We start from the raw sequence: 17,427 nt of genomic DNA, 5'->3' as shown, positions 1-17,427 counted from the left end.
TCCTGCATTTGTTGACACTGGCTTGTGTTTCTCACAAACACTGCTTCCATCCTTGTTCACTAGACAGGATTTAAGATTGGTTCTACTTATAGTGTAACACAATATAGTAAAAAAAAAAATACTGTAGAGGGGAAAGGAATATTGCAAGGACTTTTTCTAAACTGGAAAATGGCACTGAAAGAACATTGTTTTGTATTAAGACAGTATATCAAAGCTGTGCAGTTGTAGTCTTAAGTCAGGAGTAAGCATTCAAGTCTCATCCCGAGGACATCCAGTAGACTAGAAATGGCTAATGACGTAGTGATTTGCCATTACTTTAAAAGGATTGGGGCTTCTGTCTGATTAGTTCCTTGAAGGTGTCACTCAGGATTAGATTCTCTATTTCTTGTTATATTTGTTTTCTCTGCCTTTTTCATCCTGTTTTTAACCCCTTTGTTTCCAACTCTGCTTCATATGCCATAATTATTACATATGTAGATAGAGGCCACAAACCCTGGTCCTTGCACCTAAACAGACAAGTACCAATAGTACAATTTTACAGAGCTACACAATGACAATGAAATTTGCACAGAACCAGTTGAAAAATGTTACTGAATTGAACTCAGTTTTCTGTTCTAGCTTAGCCTTAACTTAAACTTTCTCCTGGTCTGCAATATTTGAAATTGGGTGTTTGATTGAGAATAATTGGACACATTAAGGGAAATTTTTGCAAAAGCAAGTAGGTTATTCATGTTGCATTTGCTAACCCAGGCACTGGAATTAGCCTGTCGGTGCAACTTCAGCCAAAGTTTAAATGTTGGAGCATTTTCTCGAGAAATATGACCAGAAATCAGGTTGGATCTCTAAAAGTTGGATTTCATGATCATGAAAGCACATATCACTGGAAGTAAATTCCAGCATGTGTTCCTTCTTCACCAAGAAGCAGACTGTGACGCACAGATTTTACAACAGGATGTTTGAAGTTATAGGCTCCAGCCCCATCCGTATCCCTGAACTGGTTTAAGAAAATTGATGGATAGAAAGTTTGACGTTATCACTGGAAAGCAGGAGTGTTTCTAGGATCAAATCTTTACAACGGCTTAGCCCCCAACAGTGTTTTGCAATTAATATTAATGGAATATTCTGCTTGCAATATTCAATCCTTTTCAGCTTTGCAAATTGCAATACAACAGGGTACATATTACAATCTTACCTTCAAAATCAGTCTAATTAGTTGGATGACCTAGTGTCTAAGAATGTTTCAAAACGAATAATCACATTATTTAAAAAAATACTATGGTTTTTCAGTGGCCACTTGAATAATCAAACCGGAGGCAAAGGCTCAATCATGTTAAATAAAATTTTCCAAACAAGTTAAAAAACAATTTGTTGCAAAGCAAGTAAGAGGAGAAATATGCTGTGTAACCGGTTTATACACCAGTAAAATAAAACACTACCTTTATTGTGCAGAATTAACACAAGATATCAGGTACCAAACTGCAAGAGTCGAGAAAAGATTTGTATTCTACCACCTTAATGTAGTGGCAGCCATCCTGTTCAAGCCATGTTTGGACCGATATAAATCCTTTGGCCAATTACAGATTACATCCTTCTGACTTTTTCTCTGGAGACCTGCTCAAGCCCACTTTGACCAGAATAGGACACTAATTAAGTACATCAGCTCCTTGGCTGGCAACTAGCAATCTGACACCAGACTTTTTGCTCAGAAAGCTAAAGTTAGCTAATAATCCTTAGCGAGCTAGCTTAAGTTAGCTAACATTTTGATGCTTTAGAGAACAAATATACATAACCAATACTTTGTACATCACAGCAGTGACCCTGTGTTATCAGAAAAGTGTGTTTTTTAATCTGCACCACAGATGTAATTACCTCTGATGAGTCTAAACTCATCAATCCTGTAAAGCCATTTTTCACTTTTGGAGAATAAAATGTTTCTTCTTCTTTTCTCTTTCTCCTCATCCCAAAACTGTTATAGTATTAAGTGCCTTGATCAGGTTTTTGTGATTTGGCACTATATAACTAAATATGAATTTTATTTAATTAATTTAATTATTCTTTGTAAAAACATGGTTAATATAGTCTTTTGAAAAGTACTGAAGAATAATTACTCCAGAATTTTTAAAAAGTAGTAATTTGCATTCTTTTTTATTTTAAACGTTTTGCATCCAATTAAAATTAAAATAAGCTCATATTCTAGGGATTTTCTTTAGCTCTTTAGCTCCCCTTTATGCATTGTAAAATCCATCCATTCGCTTCCGCTTATCCTTTTCAGGGTCGCGGGGGGCGCTGGAGCCTATCCCAGTTGTCATAGGGCGAAAGGCGGGGTACACCCTGGACAGGTCGCCAATCTGTCGCAGGGCTAACACATAGGGACAGACAACCATTCACACTCACATTCACTCGCGCATTCACACCTAGTGACAATTTTGATTAATCAATTAACCTATCTCCACAAGCTGCATGTCTTTGGACGGTGGGAGGAAGCCGGAGTACCCGGAGAGAACCCACGCAAACACGGGGAGAACATGCAAACTCCACACAGAAAGACCCCGGCCTGATGGTGGAATTGAACTCAGGACCTTCTTGCTGTGCGGCAACAGTGCTAACCACCGTGCCACCGTGCTGCCAGCATTTGGGCGGCATTGTAAAATATATAAGTAAAAATGTATTAGTTGCTATCATGTCCTTTAGGGTAAATTATGTAAATACTATCCTGTTTATTTTATTACATTTTTACTGTCTTTTCTGGAAGCTTTTGGAATTAGTAAATAGAACAGTAAATAATAATAGAAACTACTAGACAAATGAGTATTTTTTTTATTTTTTTTCTGTTATTATTCATAGTACATGTGTAACGTTGCAAAGTCAGATTTGACAGGCAGGAATGCAAACAGACAGACAGAGGGGGACAAAATAGGAGATCAGGACAGTATTTGTCAGTACTTTTTAATGTTAGATCGCTTATCAGGAGAGAGTGTGGTGCAAAGCTGTAAAAGTCTTTCATTGTTATAACACAATATAGTTGAAAGATGTCTTTTTCATACTATTAGTATTTTAACAACCAAAGGATGTAGGCTAAGAGCTGCTGTGTGTGTGGTGTGAGGGGGGTTGTACTCTGTGTAGCCTGTGTGAGCTAGCATTATTCTCAGTGCCAGGCAGATCAGTTGCATAGCAACAAGAACTTTTGAGGGCAGGAAATGTTTCACCAGTGGAATGTGTCAAGCACAAGAACAGTAAAAATGGAAAGAGAGAGATACATACTGTACATGTCCCAAAATTCCCATACAGCTGGGGAAAATTACATAACATAAAAGACATTTAAATGAAGACCTGAAGAAATCATAACTGCTGGTGATGTCTGGCATTATACTATCATGCAAAAGACAATCTTGGTAACTATAACTAACGATATTATAGCATCATATGACAGCCAAAATTTCCATTACATCCAGCATAAATGTCATAAGAATATAGACTTTCCTTTTTATGCTCCAATAAAATTGTAGCTATCAGGCGAACTGTACTGTACTCTGTGTTACCTAAACAGGCACATAACAGTCAACTCCAACAATGTTAATTAAAACAGTTGCAATAACTGATAGAAACGTTAGATAGATTTTGTGTGAACTTGTCTTTCAGTCTAATGAAGCATTGTGCTGCATGCTTTGTTCGTACAAGTGCTTGGGGTAAGACAAGCTTCGTTTTATTGAAAACAAAAACCATTTAAAAAGAAATACCAACACGTCATCATAACAAAAGGACAGACTCAGTCAACTTCCAGAGACTAACAAAAATGCATCTATGTGTTTTTCCACATTTGCAACACAGAACTTGTAAAGAAGCATAAAGAGTGAGTCTGCATTGCGGGTTGATTGACCTGAGTTTGCGTTCTTATTTTAGCTAGCTTACCAGGGTTTACGACAATGTGTTACAAGCCTAGCTGCAAATGGCTGTAAGCATCTAGATTTAATTATCTATTTGTTCAGGGGTTTTTTTCCCCATTAGTTAATGTAACGTATTAGCCTATTATTCCCATTATTGTTCCCCATTATTGTAAAAACTGCTAGAAAAAGTATCAAGAAGTCAGACGAGACTCCTTGTTCTGTTTTGTTGACTTCTTCATACCTTTTTCTGTTTTTACACTTCCAGTATTTCCCTTCATATTGAAAGTAGGACATAAACTCCTCTGTGTTTCTCCAACCATGTGTACAGACCTGCATTTAGGTTGTCCTGCTGTTCTATCTGTGCCACCACACAGTCAATTATTACAGAAGTGAATAAATCAAGCAACTTTCCTCATGGAAAACCTTTTCTTTTCTTTTCTGCATTTTAGTTGTTTGTAGTCCCTTTTTGGTTTGACAGGGACAACAAAAATACCGGTTGGATTTAGGAAAGGTTAATCATCCATCCATCCATCTTTTTTAAACTCCACTGGGCAGACTTAAACCTATTCTAGGCGTCATGGGATGGGACGCATGGTACATAATAGACAAGCTGCCACTCTGTGGCAGGGTTAAAATGAGAGCTTTCAGAATGTGCAAGAGTTAACTTACAGAAATCACATTCAGAAATCATTCATCAGTTTTCTGGTGAGGTCTGGTGGGGTTGATTACAGCATGAAGTCAGGCAACTAATTAGTTGATCTACTGCTGAATTTTTATGAATTTGACATGCAAATCATGTGTCATTTGTTTTGTTTGGTTTTTTTTTCTTGATATTCTATCTCTTTCCACTGAAATAAAACTACCATAAAAGTAGACACTATTCATTTGAGCAAACTTACAAGGGACCAAAAAGTTATTTTCCCCACTTTGTTTCTGTGTTTCTGTGCTCTATGCTCATAGTCTGCCATAGTCATCACCATAAAAAGAAAGCTTATTGGAAATAATTCAGTAATGGATATAGTGTGTCTGATGTTATGCTTTAAAAAAGAAGTAAATGTAAGCATAATTACGCACTAATCGGCTGCATTAAAGTGATATTCTATAGGCTACTTTAAAGCTGCAAAAGTGGCTGGAGTAAGAAGCGCTATTAATGACCCTGTAGAGTGCTTACCTTGCAGGGTGTGTGTGTGTGTGTGTGTCTGTGTCTGTGTGTGTGTGTGTGTGTGTGTGTGTGTGTGTGTGTGTGTGTGTGTGTGTGTTGAATAGTGCCAGAGGTCAGTGCAGAATCAAGTTAAACAACCGTGCTTCTTGCTGCAGATTATCCTCCCATCCTCCTTTCACCTTTATTTTTGCCACTTATTTTCACCTCTCTGTTGTTCATTAGTGTGACTGACCAGCTGTAACTGGAAATGATACACTAAATGACATTGTAGAGCTTCTCACACCCTTGTTGTCTTGTTTATTCTGTTACAAGTAATTATTTCTGTGAAGGGACTGTAGATTGTTGCCTTTCCAGTAAAGAATGTATCCCTGGCTGTCTTGTATATCTAGCTTCTTTCCTCTTCTGTTTCTTCTGTAGGGATATTCCAGACACATTTCTCAGTTAACTTTGGACATTTTTGGTGAGAAAAAAAAGAGCTGACTGATTGTTTTTCCATCATTGAGGTTTCTTTATGTACCTTACAAACATAAAACTAGTTCAGCTAAAGAAAGAACAAGTAGACTTGCATTTGAACTCCACCTTTACAGGTAATAGTCCCAACCTTAACTTGTTGTCCCACCTAACTTACCTCCTATGGAACTTTTTTATGCCTTATGCTGCTTAACGGATCTGATACGCAGAATTTGCTAAAATGCCCTGACACAGGTTAGCTTTAAGCCTTAGGAAGAGAACCTAGAGAAGGTGTGTATTTCTAATTCCCTCTTACAAAAACTTTACATTCTTCTGAAAAATGATTTTACTCTTTTTGTTTGTTTGTTTTGTTTTTGTCTATTGTTGCCAAAAGTTTGTTTCCTAGCCTTGAGGTAGGTTTTTAAGGTACAGAGAGGTGGCCAACATTTTCACTTTTACTGCCCCTTACATATTATTATTATTATTATTATTATTATTATTATTATTATTATTATTATTATTATGCAAAATAATTATTGCCTAGGGTAATACACAATTAATTATATTAATAAAATAAAAGTAAATAAGTGAATAGAATATTGTAAATTAAAGTAAATAAATTATGTATTTTATTATATATTTTAAAATTCTGCTTCAGTATTGGAATAAATGTACTGGGCTATTGTTCAATAGTGGACTAAATCAGTGGTGAGAGTAGCATTGTCAGGTTGACAGTACTCACAGTACCTGCAAAGCTTTTCGCTGCATATTCAGTAACAAGTGCCGAAAACCATTATTTTTCACTTGACCTGGGTTCACTGTCTCCACTATAGTGCCTCTTCTCTGCTGTCTGTCCACTGTACATATCAGACAGAGAGGAGAGGTTGTGGCTTCACCAGAAATTTGACTTTTTCAACCTTTTTATTAAAAAACTGGAAGAAAGACCAGCTCTTTAGGGAATCCTGACTTTGCTTTAGCAACTTAATATCACAGGCAATTGTGATCTGTGTGTGTGGCTCCATGAGGTATTAGTTAACCCAGCTCTCTTGCAGATAAAAGATCATGAGCGTAATAGTTTTTTTTACTCACGACAGTCCATCAGACCGTGATCAGCATGCTTATTTGCACTCAGTGTCTGATATTTAGTTTTTTATGTCAACTTTTAGCAACTTAAAAATTCTTCTGACCTAATACACATTGTTTAATGTTGTTGAGAAGACTGTTTAACATTTTCTATCTGCTTTTTAGTCAGTGATATATTGGCGTACCTAAAACCTTTTAAACTTTCAGTAGTGCATCAGTTTTTATTTGCTTTTGAAAAGTGACAGAGTATTTGGACTCAGAAATAACTTGTGTGTTTGACGTAACAAGAAGATTGGAATTGCCTGGAAATGCTTACAGACATGCTAAACCGATTAATCATGTAGCACAGCTTGAGTCTTACACCTCACCAAAACAAAACCTTTATTTCTCTCAGAGGTGAAGGAACAAGAGCTACATGGACTCTGGAGAGATTGAACAGGTAGTCCAACTTCTCCAGGATTACCCGTGAATATGTGCCATAGAAGGTCCGAATCCTTGGACCCATTGTCAGACTCTACACTCATGCGGTGGGTCCAGGGTTCCTCCTGGTCCACAATAACGCCTGGCCTCATGTGGTGAGACTATGCAGGCAGTTCCTGGAGGATGAAGGAATTGATAACAGTGATTGATCCCTACGCTCGCCTGACTTAAATCCAGCAGAACACCTCTGGGGCAATATGTTTCAGTCCACCTGACACCGTCAAGTTTCACCTCACACTATCCAGGAGCTCAGTGATGCCCTGTTTCAAATCTGATAGGCGATCTACCAGGACACCAGCATTTTAGTTTGAATCTAATATCATTTTACATTAACGTTGGTACAGTATGTAGACATTCCAACCTACTGGTTTTGCTGGGTTTTTAAAGGTAGAGTGGTGCCAAGAAATAGTTTATCATTCTCTTCTATTTGGATTATTGGTGCCAAAACAAAAAAAAAGAAAAGCTGTTAATCCCCCTCCCCATGGCTCTGATGTCGAATTGTTAGTCTTCCTCAGAGCTCTCAGTGGGCCAATTGTTTTCCTGGAAACCACTGCTTCATGCTGTGAATCAGTCAAATCAGTTGAGTGGTGGGATTTGCAGTTCTGGACTCAGAGAAGAAATACTCAAAGAATGTTTTCTGTTGGAACATTCGTTTTTAACTTTTACATTTAATCCACATTTCAATGCACCCTTGCTCATTTACTTTAGGCTGATAGATAACGAAAGGCCAAGCTCTGACTGTAGACAAATAGGCAATAGACTAGAAAGCATCTGAGTGTCAGCAGGCATTGGATAGGTCGCACTCTTCTCCATGCAGTCAGGTAATCTCTCTCAGGCTTCTTTCTCATTCAAGGCAAGTGCTGCCTCTCTGTCACTCTTCTAATCGGAACGTCTTCTTCTTTGTATTTCGTGTTCGTCCTCCCTGTTCCTGTCTATCATTGTAACTACTTGGTTTAAATTAACTGGCTGTTTTAAATGAAACAAACAAAGAAAAAAACAAAACCGTTGCCCTTTAAAAGTTCCCATCATTTTAAAGCAGCTGATGGAGTGCATTAGTGGCTAATCATGGATAATGAGGCCACTGATGTTGAGGCAATTTTGAACCTGTTATCCTCTGTCTGTACTCAACATGCTCTTTCAAACCTCCTCAGTGGCAGCTGTTTGCACTTTTATACCATTTATCACAGCTTCAAAGCATTCTGACAAATTAAAAAAAGGAATTATTGATTTATCAATTTACATATATGAGTTTTAATATGTGTCATTGTTGTTGTATCTGGCATTTTTGGTGTACACTAATGACTTTAGTATGAATGACCGTGAAAAGCTGTGAAACTTAAATAAAATATACAGTAAAGGTCTGAAATCTATGTCCTCCTTCACATTTTCCAAAGCCAACCAATGGCCGAATTAGAGACTTTTCTGGGCAGATTCTGGCTCCTGGACCTTATGTTTGACACCCCTGCATTAAACGGTTAAATTATTTATTTATGATCTATGAGGATATTAATTGATAATCACTGTATTTGTGACTAACCAAGCAGATCTTATGAGAATGGCAATGTAATAATCTATTAAAATGTGCTTATATAATTAAAATGGGAAAATACTACACAGTAAAAAAGTATCACACTCATTACATTATTCAAGCCATGATTCATTATGTTAAACTCGGCTGAGGATGAATTGTATTCATTCACTACCCGCTGTACCTATCCATATGCATGTTCCTGTCTTTTTTTAATAAACTATCTGGAGCTGTCTAGCTCACAGACGTACACTACTGATTAATCTTCTGGCACAGTTTAATCCTCACACCTCACCTCAGCCGCCCATTAATTTCCCTTGGAAATGGAGGAACAAGGACTGAATATATGGCTATTTAGGAGAGAGTATGTGTGTCAGGAGCAAGAGGAGTTGTAAAGGAATAAAAAGAGCAAGGTTGTTTAGATTAATAGCTTTGGACATCCAGCTTTTCTCATCTGTACGCCGCCCAGCTAAACAGGCTTCTGGACCAGACTGCTTTGTTGGGTTATCACTGGAACAATGTTTCTGCTTTTAAAGCTTTGCATCCAGGGGGTAGCAAATCAGAGACAGGTGATGGGTTCTGCCAGCAGGACTGGGCTCAAAATAGACTTCTTCCTAACAAATACCCTAACTGTATATGGTGGCATAGCTTCTTTAAACAAGCGGCTCATTTTGTAAAGTGACAAGTCCAGAAAATAAAATCTTCTCCTTTTACATTGTTCTTTTTGATATAGATTACTAATTAGCAAAGGAAGAAAAGAAGATTAATTTGAATTTTAAAGACACATGTAAATAGACAGCTGCAATCCCAACCTCAGTGAGCCGAGAGGACATTTTCCCCTGCTTTTTGTAGAAATTGCAGTTACGAATGTCGACAGTGAGTATTGCACCCACATCGACGCTCTTAGCAACACTCTCTGTAACCTTCTTAAACTTCTGTGTTTACATTTGTTAGGCGTTACAAATGAACAGTTAAATCATTCATTCAACATAGTCACAAATCGCCACAAAGCCAAAATGTCGGAGCACTTTCTGCATCTTAAACTGTGATGCGATTCAACAAAGGACACTGTATTCTATTGAATTCGGTATGCAATACTCACAGTATAACCTGTGTCCTTGCTAAAATGACTCAGCAAATGTAGTGTGAAATATCACAGAATGCCAGCATTGAATAACAGGTTATTTAATCTGATTGATGCAGTGCTAGCCAGATAACACCAGAAATTAATGTACTGTGAATATTTTTTCACCCTTTTTATGCTGGACATGCTACTGTAAGTATAATGGTGTTCTCATTTGTTCCAATACTGCCTTGTATTATTAAAGTGGTAATGTGTATTTCCATGTGGGTCTACCCCTCGGAGTCATACAGTAGAGCCCATCTTTGTTTCTCAGTTGACCCTTGGGAAAGAATAGGATTAGCAAAAAACATGGAAAGAGGTGTTCCCGCACAGGACACATGTTTGGTTCGGTGTCTTCACATGACAGCACGCATAGAAAGACAATTTCTAAATTCATCTTGATGGCTAACTTCCTGTATTTGACACCAAGGATACAGCCTAAATTGGAAGAGCTACAGTGAGTGTTTGCTGATATTTTATGTACTGCTTGCATGATCTGTCATTGTGTAATATCTTCTTGTCCTCTGTCTCTCCTTGCCTTTGGGTTTTGTATGCATGAAGCTTAGCTAAAGACAATTCAACCGAGTTCACCCCAAGAGTCAGACAATGTCTCCCTGTCCGCTGGCTCTGTTTGTTGGAATGAGTACGTGGATGTTAGGTGTCTTGAGTTTTTGTGTGACTATCAGGGTTGTATATGTGTGTTTCTATTAGTCTTAAGGCTTATAGCTGTCCTTAGGGAACTGGAATACGTTCAAAATTACTCCCGGAAAAGGACCTATAGTAGATAAAAGTGAAGAAGAACTGGAAAAAAAGAAATAAGACAGGAAAATTGGATAGTATTGACTTCTATGCCGATTAGGAATTGGGAGTCATAGTATTAAAGAGTATTAAAAAGCTGGAAGCTTTGCTTAACAAAATGTAGACTGAAAAATCTGTTTCTCCTAGCAATATTTATCAATATACAATACTGTACACTGTACATCCCTAGGCTTTCTGAAGGTCTGTTTTTGTTTACCCACTTAAGATTGACCTATGAATCATTCAAACATAGAAAAAGGCAGCTACAGAAGTCTTGAGCCACGATATGGGCGATTGTGGCTCAAGACTTGGGAGTTTACCTTATAATCGGAAGGTTGCCGGTTCGAGCCCCGGCTTGGACAGTCTCGGTCGTTGTGTCCTTGGGCACGACACTTCACCCGTTGCCTCTTGGTGGTGGTCAGAGGGCCCGGTGGCACCAGTGTTCGGGCAGCCTCGCCTCTGTCAGTGCGCCCCAGGGCAGCTGTGGCTACATGTAGCTTGCCATCACCAGTGTGTGAATGTGTGCATGAATGGGTGGATGACTGAATGTGTAAAGCGCTTTGGGGTTCCTAGGGACTAGTAAAGCGCTATACAAATACAGGCCATTTACCATTTGTTTACCATATGAACCACTATTGTCTCTACACATAACAGACAACTTAGCAATTGACCAGTTTTGAATTGCACAATGCTACTGCCTGTCACAACAATATATAATTTTTTCCAATTTCTTTAGCCGAATCTTTGAAGAATGCAAAGATGACACAGTTTGACAGGCATAAAATAGCATTTTTGCGTGGTAATTGCAAAGTAATTCCCAAGGAGCTTTTAGCCCAAAACTTGTCATATTGTTGTATTGTGTGCAGTGTGTCCTTAAAAAATTTGAGGAAACTGGACAAGAGGAGGAGAGGAGACAGTAACAGGAACCCAAGTCTTTTAAGAAAAAATCTGACACAGGACACGAGAGATGCATGTGGCCTTTCAGTTGATCCATATACTGCTCACTGAAGCCTCATCCAAAATGGACTCAGTGGAAGGATGGCTGTCAACAACAATAATGAGATATGCTAGATGACACGAGAATTAGACTGAAAATCAGCAGAAACAGGGCTTATGGAGGGATGAATCCAAGTTTGACATTTCTGGCTGAAATCATTGTTAGTTATGCTTGGTGAAGGTCAGGATAACAGTCACCTGTGAAACACAGTGGAGGCTCTGTCATAGTTTGGAACTGCATTTCAACATTAATGAAATTATGAACATGTAACAAATACGGTCATATTTTCATCTTCAATGCAATACCATCTGGCAAGCATCTGATTAGTAGCAACTTACCTGGATAGAAAAACAAACAACGAGGCACTCAGTCATGGACTGACCTCCCCAGAGCCCAGACCTTAATATTACTGAAGCAGTAGAAAAGAACAGAAGGCCCTTGAATGTCCTCCAAGAAACCCAGAGAACTATTCCTGAAGACTCTTTAAAGAAACTACAAGAAAACTTGTCTAACAGAGTTTAGGCTATGTTGAAGAATAAAGGTGGCCATACCAAATATTGACATTCAGCCAGACTTTGTTTTAAATATTGTGTACTGTATTTTCATGTATGTTTGCACTTTTTTTTAATAAACTACTTGATCTATTTCCCATTCCCCAGCAAAATATTAAGAAATGGAAGGTGTCTCAAGATTTTTGCACAGCACAGTTGTAGACCAGCTGAAGTTTCACTTTTGCTAACTGTTTAAATTTAAAGGAAATACAGACATGCAGCTTGTGGGAAACGTATTAGATAAGAGTTGGGGATGCATAATGGTGACCTCTCATTGAGAGAGGTTAGAAACCTTTGGGAGTCATCTCATTAACTGCAAGCATGTGTGCCTGCCCATAGATAGACACAGCCCTGGTCTAATTTTACTCCAGCACTCAGGAGATACTCTGAGGCTTCCGCAATTAATAAGTCTAATGGTTATTGGCAGGAGCTAGAAACCACTATATGGGATGTCTGATTGACCTGAGGTAAACATGACACTTTACGGGTTAACAAATCCCTAAACTGGAAGGAAATGGAGCTTTTACTGATGGAATATAAGGTGCCATTTATAGAAAATCACAGAGAGTATTATACTAATGCGCCTTATAGTCTACTTGCATGGTTGTGATTTAATTAAGACCTATGACACAAATTTTTCTTAAGCTAAATACACCTGGGTTTTCTCTGGTGCAAAGGCAAGCCTGCAGCATTTTTTTTTTAAAATTTAACTACCCTGCAGTATTTGACGGAGCTAAAGCTGACTTTCATGTTAATGAGACAAGTGATAGTTTCATTTGAAAAGTACAGCATCTTACTTTTTAGCAAGTGCTTTAGGATCTCTTCACTCATAAAGGCAAGCAGAAAAATCAGACAAGGAAAATGATGATTTGCCACGATTCTTCCAGGTGGCAGAAACTATTGATGGTTTGTTGGACGGATATTAGTTGTACAGGACTGTCACCTTCAGCTCTGATTGGCTGTGACGCTACTGTGCTCTTTCTCCCAGGTTTTGGTGCACTGCAGCCCTGAAGTCTTGTAGACGTGCTGCATTGATATTCAGGGCCTGTTTCTGATCCCCATCACTGCTCTCATTCTCTCTCTCACCATACTTCACCATAAGCTTCTTAACTAAACTAAGTCACTATACAGGAAATAATGTTATAAAATGTGGTGAAAAGCTATCCAGTCACTACAGTACTATATGGATCCATTCTAGGTTTTCTGTTCTGTTCTGTTCTATTCTAGTCATGATCCCGACTTTTGCAAAGATAATTCTATTCACATTATCTGCTTTGTGTTTGTTACCTGCCAGAAACGTCTCTTCACTTCAGACACATCTGCTTCTTACTTCCCTGCAGTTACTTCCCGTTCACCCATTCACTCCCCACCACACAGGACGTTCTCGTACTCTGTCATTTCGAAGGATGTTTCGTTTCTTAAGGATGAAAAAATGTAATTAAAAGCATCTCATTTTCAAAACCAACTCAAACATTCGGTGTCATTGTTCCCAAACAAACAAGCAAAAAAATTTTTTTCTCTGTCAGTCATTCTGTTGTAGGTATTACTGCTGTATTTTGAATCACTGTCTTGTTGCATGATTCAGTTTCAGTTAGGTTTTAGCTGTCAGAAAGATGGTTTCACATTTATCTCTAGAATGCTTTGGTATACAGAGTCGTTCACCTTACAGTCACTGAGTTGTGACAATGTAACGTACACGTTGAGCAAGAGACAGGAATATAGGCATTGGTAAAGCAGAGTGTGTGTGTGTGTGTGTGTGTGGGGGGGTGTGTGTGTGTGTGTGTGTGTGTGTTTGTGTGTGTGTGTGTGTGTGTGTGTGCATGTGTGTGATGAAGACATACTAAAGAGTGTGAGGTTGTACCCTCTCTTCCTCCTCCTCCTCCTCTCTCCCTGCAAGCTGTGATAGGATAAGATCTGGGATACATGAGTGACAGTGTCATGAAACTGTTGCTGTTACCTTCTTCTGGAGCGCCTGGCTTACACAAAGGTCTTGTGTCCTGCAGCTATAATGTCCACTGGGGTGAGCTGTATCCAGGTCTGTGGGTCTTATATGGGAATCCCGATCTGCAGAATGCAAGAATGACGCATGCCCTTGAAAGTTATCCCTCCTCTCCATTTTTATTCACATACTGGCTTCTTCTTTACATCTACAGCTTTTTATCGCGTTTCTGTCTTCAAGGCATTTCAAATTTTGTCCAATCACCTTCTAATTTCTAAATTCTTTGCCTTTCCTTTTTCACTTTGCCCCCCCCCCCCTTTCTTTTTTACATCGTTTATTTATTCACTGTACGTCCCACCAGCCCACCCCTCCTCCTTTTTTTTCTTTCCTATCTCTCTTCCTTCTTCTGATATTTCTAAAAACTAGGTTGCATGCATGTCTACACTGGACCTGCTGTTCTGTTCTCAGGGCAAAATGTCAATGAGAGGGAGTAAGAGACCCACAGGGATGTAGAGAACAGGATTCACCATCATATCCTCTCCTTCCTGTCTTTTATCCTCTCTATTCTTATCAATCCAGTTATCGGTTTTTCTGTCTATTTATCTTGAGTGATCCAGTCAGATAGTGGAAGATCTGCTATGCAGCACTGTCCACATACACACACTTTCTCTCTCACGCACACACACAAACACACACACACACACGCACACATACATACGCCCACCCCTGCTGCCTGCCGACATGGTACAGGCTGTGCATTGAGACAGCCCCAGCTGAGGCAGTAGCAGTGAGAGTGCAGCTTAGCGAGTCTCCACACACACATGCACACCTACACTCACACACACATGCACGCACACATATCGCACGTCGCTGTTGTGCCTAGTCCCCTGCTGCATGTGCCGTTGCAGTATCGTTTTTAGGTGGGATGGTTTTCACGTCACGGTGACGGTGCTTTTAACCTTTCTGCCATGTAAGTATGCGTTGCTCATGTATGAAAATGTAAATTAATCAGCACTTTTGTTTCGGGTATTTTTGTGTGTGTTTGCTGGTTCGATCATTTGCTTTTGATTCTGTTAAATAAATCAGCTGCATGTGAAGACACTGAATTGTACACATTGTTCCATGTGTGTCTCTGGTTTGTGACAAAGAGGACAAAGATAATAATGTAACCCTGTACTGTTATCCAAAATGGTCTAGGAGCAGGTGGTCTGTGAGAGAGGGAGAGGAGAGATGAGGAGATCTGTTAGAGCTGTCTGCACGATCCATCAACACGTGCATAATATATGCAGCGGTGACATTTTTTAAATATGCAGATATGTTGTACAAGTTCTGCCGGTCAATGCTGTGTGTTGGTCTTTGACTTTCAGGTGAAATCAAATGCCCTTGTCTGCAGTTTCTGTATATAAAGATGTTTTATTGCACACCTCTTCTCTCTCTCAGGCCATCTGTTGGCAGAATAAACTCTGCAGTTTCTCTTCTCTGTCATACTTACTGACTGGTTCTGGCATGGCAGCAGGTTTCACTGCTGTAGCTGATCATGTGTTTGCTGTCATTACTGCATTAGCCAACTGACTATTTGGCATGGCCACTGAATTAATTGGGAACATTATCACTTCTCCTCCTTACTCTGTTGGCTGTCAGTTTTTCTTGTCTTGCTGGCTGGGTCTGTGGCACATTCCAATCAGTGGTCAGTGAATTGGTAATTGCATTGGCTGGTTAGTTGATTGGATTTTTGCTTGTCTGATCAACTGACTCGACTGATCATCTCTGCAACTGACTGACAGGGTCAATAGCTTTTCGTCTGGTTGGCTAACCAGAATCGGACACTTTGGTTCACATGTAGTCAGTGTGACAGTTGTAAAAAAAGTCAGCCATTTGCATAGCCACCAAGTTATTCATGCATTCATTCATACAGTCAGTCAGCAAGTCTGCCGTCCAATCATTCAGCTGTACTCTAAGATAGGCTGTCATAGGAAATTGATCGTGCCTCTATTAGGGCTGGGATGACTGTGTGACCTCAACCATCATCTCCACTGCACCAAGACAGCCGGGCAACTCAAATGAGTGTCCCCATTTTATTGCCGTGTTCTTGCTTCTTCCCCTCTTCATGTTTTGCTTGCTCGTTATGTTCAGATAATAAGACATAGATAATAAAAGTGCAAATGTGTGCATAAAAATTAAAAATGAAATACTTTGGAGGCAAAAAGAAGAAAAAAAGGTAACATATTCATGAGAATTTAAAAATGTTGTGCCACATTGTGTATCTGTTTAGAGTAAACCTTGTGAATTCAATGTAATTACTTTAACCAAGTTTGTAACTCGCAAAAAAACCCAAATAGCAATTTCCATAGCCACTTGTTCCCCAGGATGGAAAAGTCCCTACAAATTAATACATTTTTTGTGTATAATGACCTTTAACCTGTGAAGAAATATTTATACACTAATAGTAATGGTAAATGGCCTGTATTTGTATAGCGCTTTTACTAGTCCCACTAGGGACCCCAAAGCGCTTTACACATTCCCAGTCATCCACCCATTCACGACACATCACATGGTTGATGGCAAGCTACATTGTAGCCACAGCACCCTGGGGCGACTGACAGTAGCGAGGCTGCCGACATCGTGCCACGGCCCTCTGACCACCACCAGGGCCGGTAGGTGAAGTGTCTTGCCCAAGAACACAACGACGAGACTGTCCAGCCGGGGCTCGAACCGCAACCTTCCGAGTTACCTTCAAGGCACTCCCAATCTTGAGCCACAGATCGCCCATAATAGTGGTGGTCTTTCCTGGATGAGTGTCCCTCCCTGCATCTATGGAGGTTCACTGAATTATGAGTATGAGTATTATGATACGATTCCCATATATGACCTTCACAGTCATATCATAAATGCACACAGAATGTGCTCTCCACCCTCGTTGAAAAAAAGAGTACCATCCTTCCAAAAGATTTTCAGAGAGCTGGACAATCATTTCCAAGACACATTGGATGAGTTTAGACTGCATGTGGCAAGACTTTTTGTCATTTAGTTTCTTGCCTGTCTGTAAATATAAATTATTTTGTCATTGTATGATTTATTTATCACTAGGAAGGATAACTAATTACAGTCAATGCATATCACCTACAGATACAATCCATATGTTGCTCTGCTTTCTTATACACTTCTGTAGCCGAGAGTGGTGCATGCACCTCATTATTTTTGCTGTGTCATCATCACGTCTTAGGATCTTACAGCTTAAAGACAAATAAAAATGGTAAGCAAGGCTAACCCTTAACCCTATTTTACCTTAAAAAAGAACTAATCTGTAATGTAATGTGATCAATTCTTGCCTTAAATGACAGGAATTGATAGATAACATATAGCAACTTCATTGCTTATTTTTCTTTTGTAAGCATTTCTGTCAGTGAAGGAAAGCTATTTTAAAAACCTGAT

The 17,427-nt window shown here is 39.1% G+C and overlaps 1 protein-coding gene across 5 annotated transcripts in view; it reads left to right on the top strand.

Annotated features, from left to right (window-relative positions):
- Positions 1–17,427, top strand: part of atp2b2 (ATPase plasma membrane Ca2+ transporting 2) — a 142,684-nt gene that overhangs the window by 33,758 nt on the left and 91,499 nt on the right. For 2 of the 5 annotated variants that reach the window (XM_014336800.2, XM_005932284.3), the window contains exon 1: positions 14,705–14,965. The exons of the other annotated variants lie outside the window; for them this stretch is intronic. The gene's annotated coding sequence lies outside the window, so the exon portion shown is untranslated. Of the gene's footprint in view, positions 1–14,704; positions 14,966–17,427 lie in introns of those variants that run through there. 5 annotated transcript variants of the gene reach the window in all.

This window comes from Haplochromis burtoni, unplaced genomic scaffold (genome assembly GCF_018398535.1).
Source record: "Haplochromis burtoni strain Fernald_Lab_line unplaced genomic scaffold, NCSU_Asbu1 Contig_156, whole genome shotgun sequence".
Lineage (NCBI taxonomy): Eukaryota > Metazoa > Chordata > Actinopteri > Cichliformes > Cichlidae > Haplochromis > Haplochromis burtoni.
Note: the sequence above shows the minus strand (reverse complement) of the source record. Positions and strands in the feature narration are given on the sequence as shown.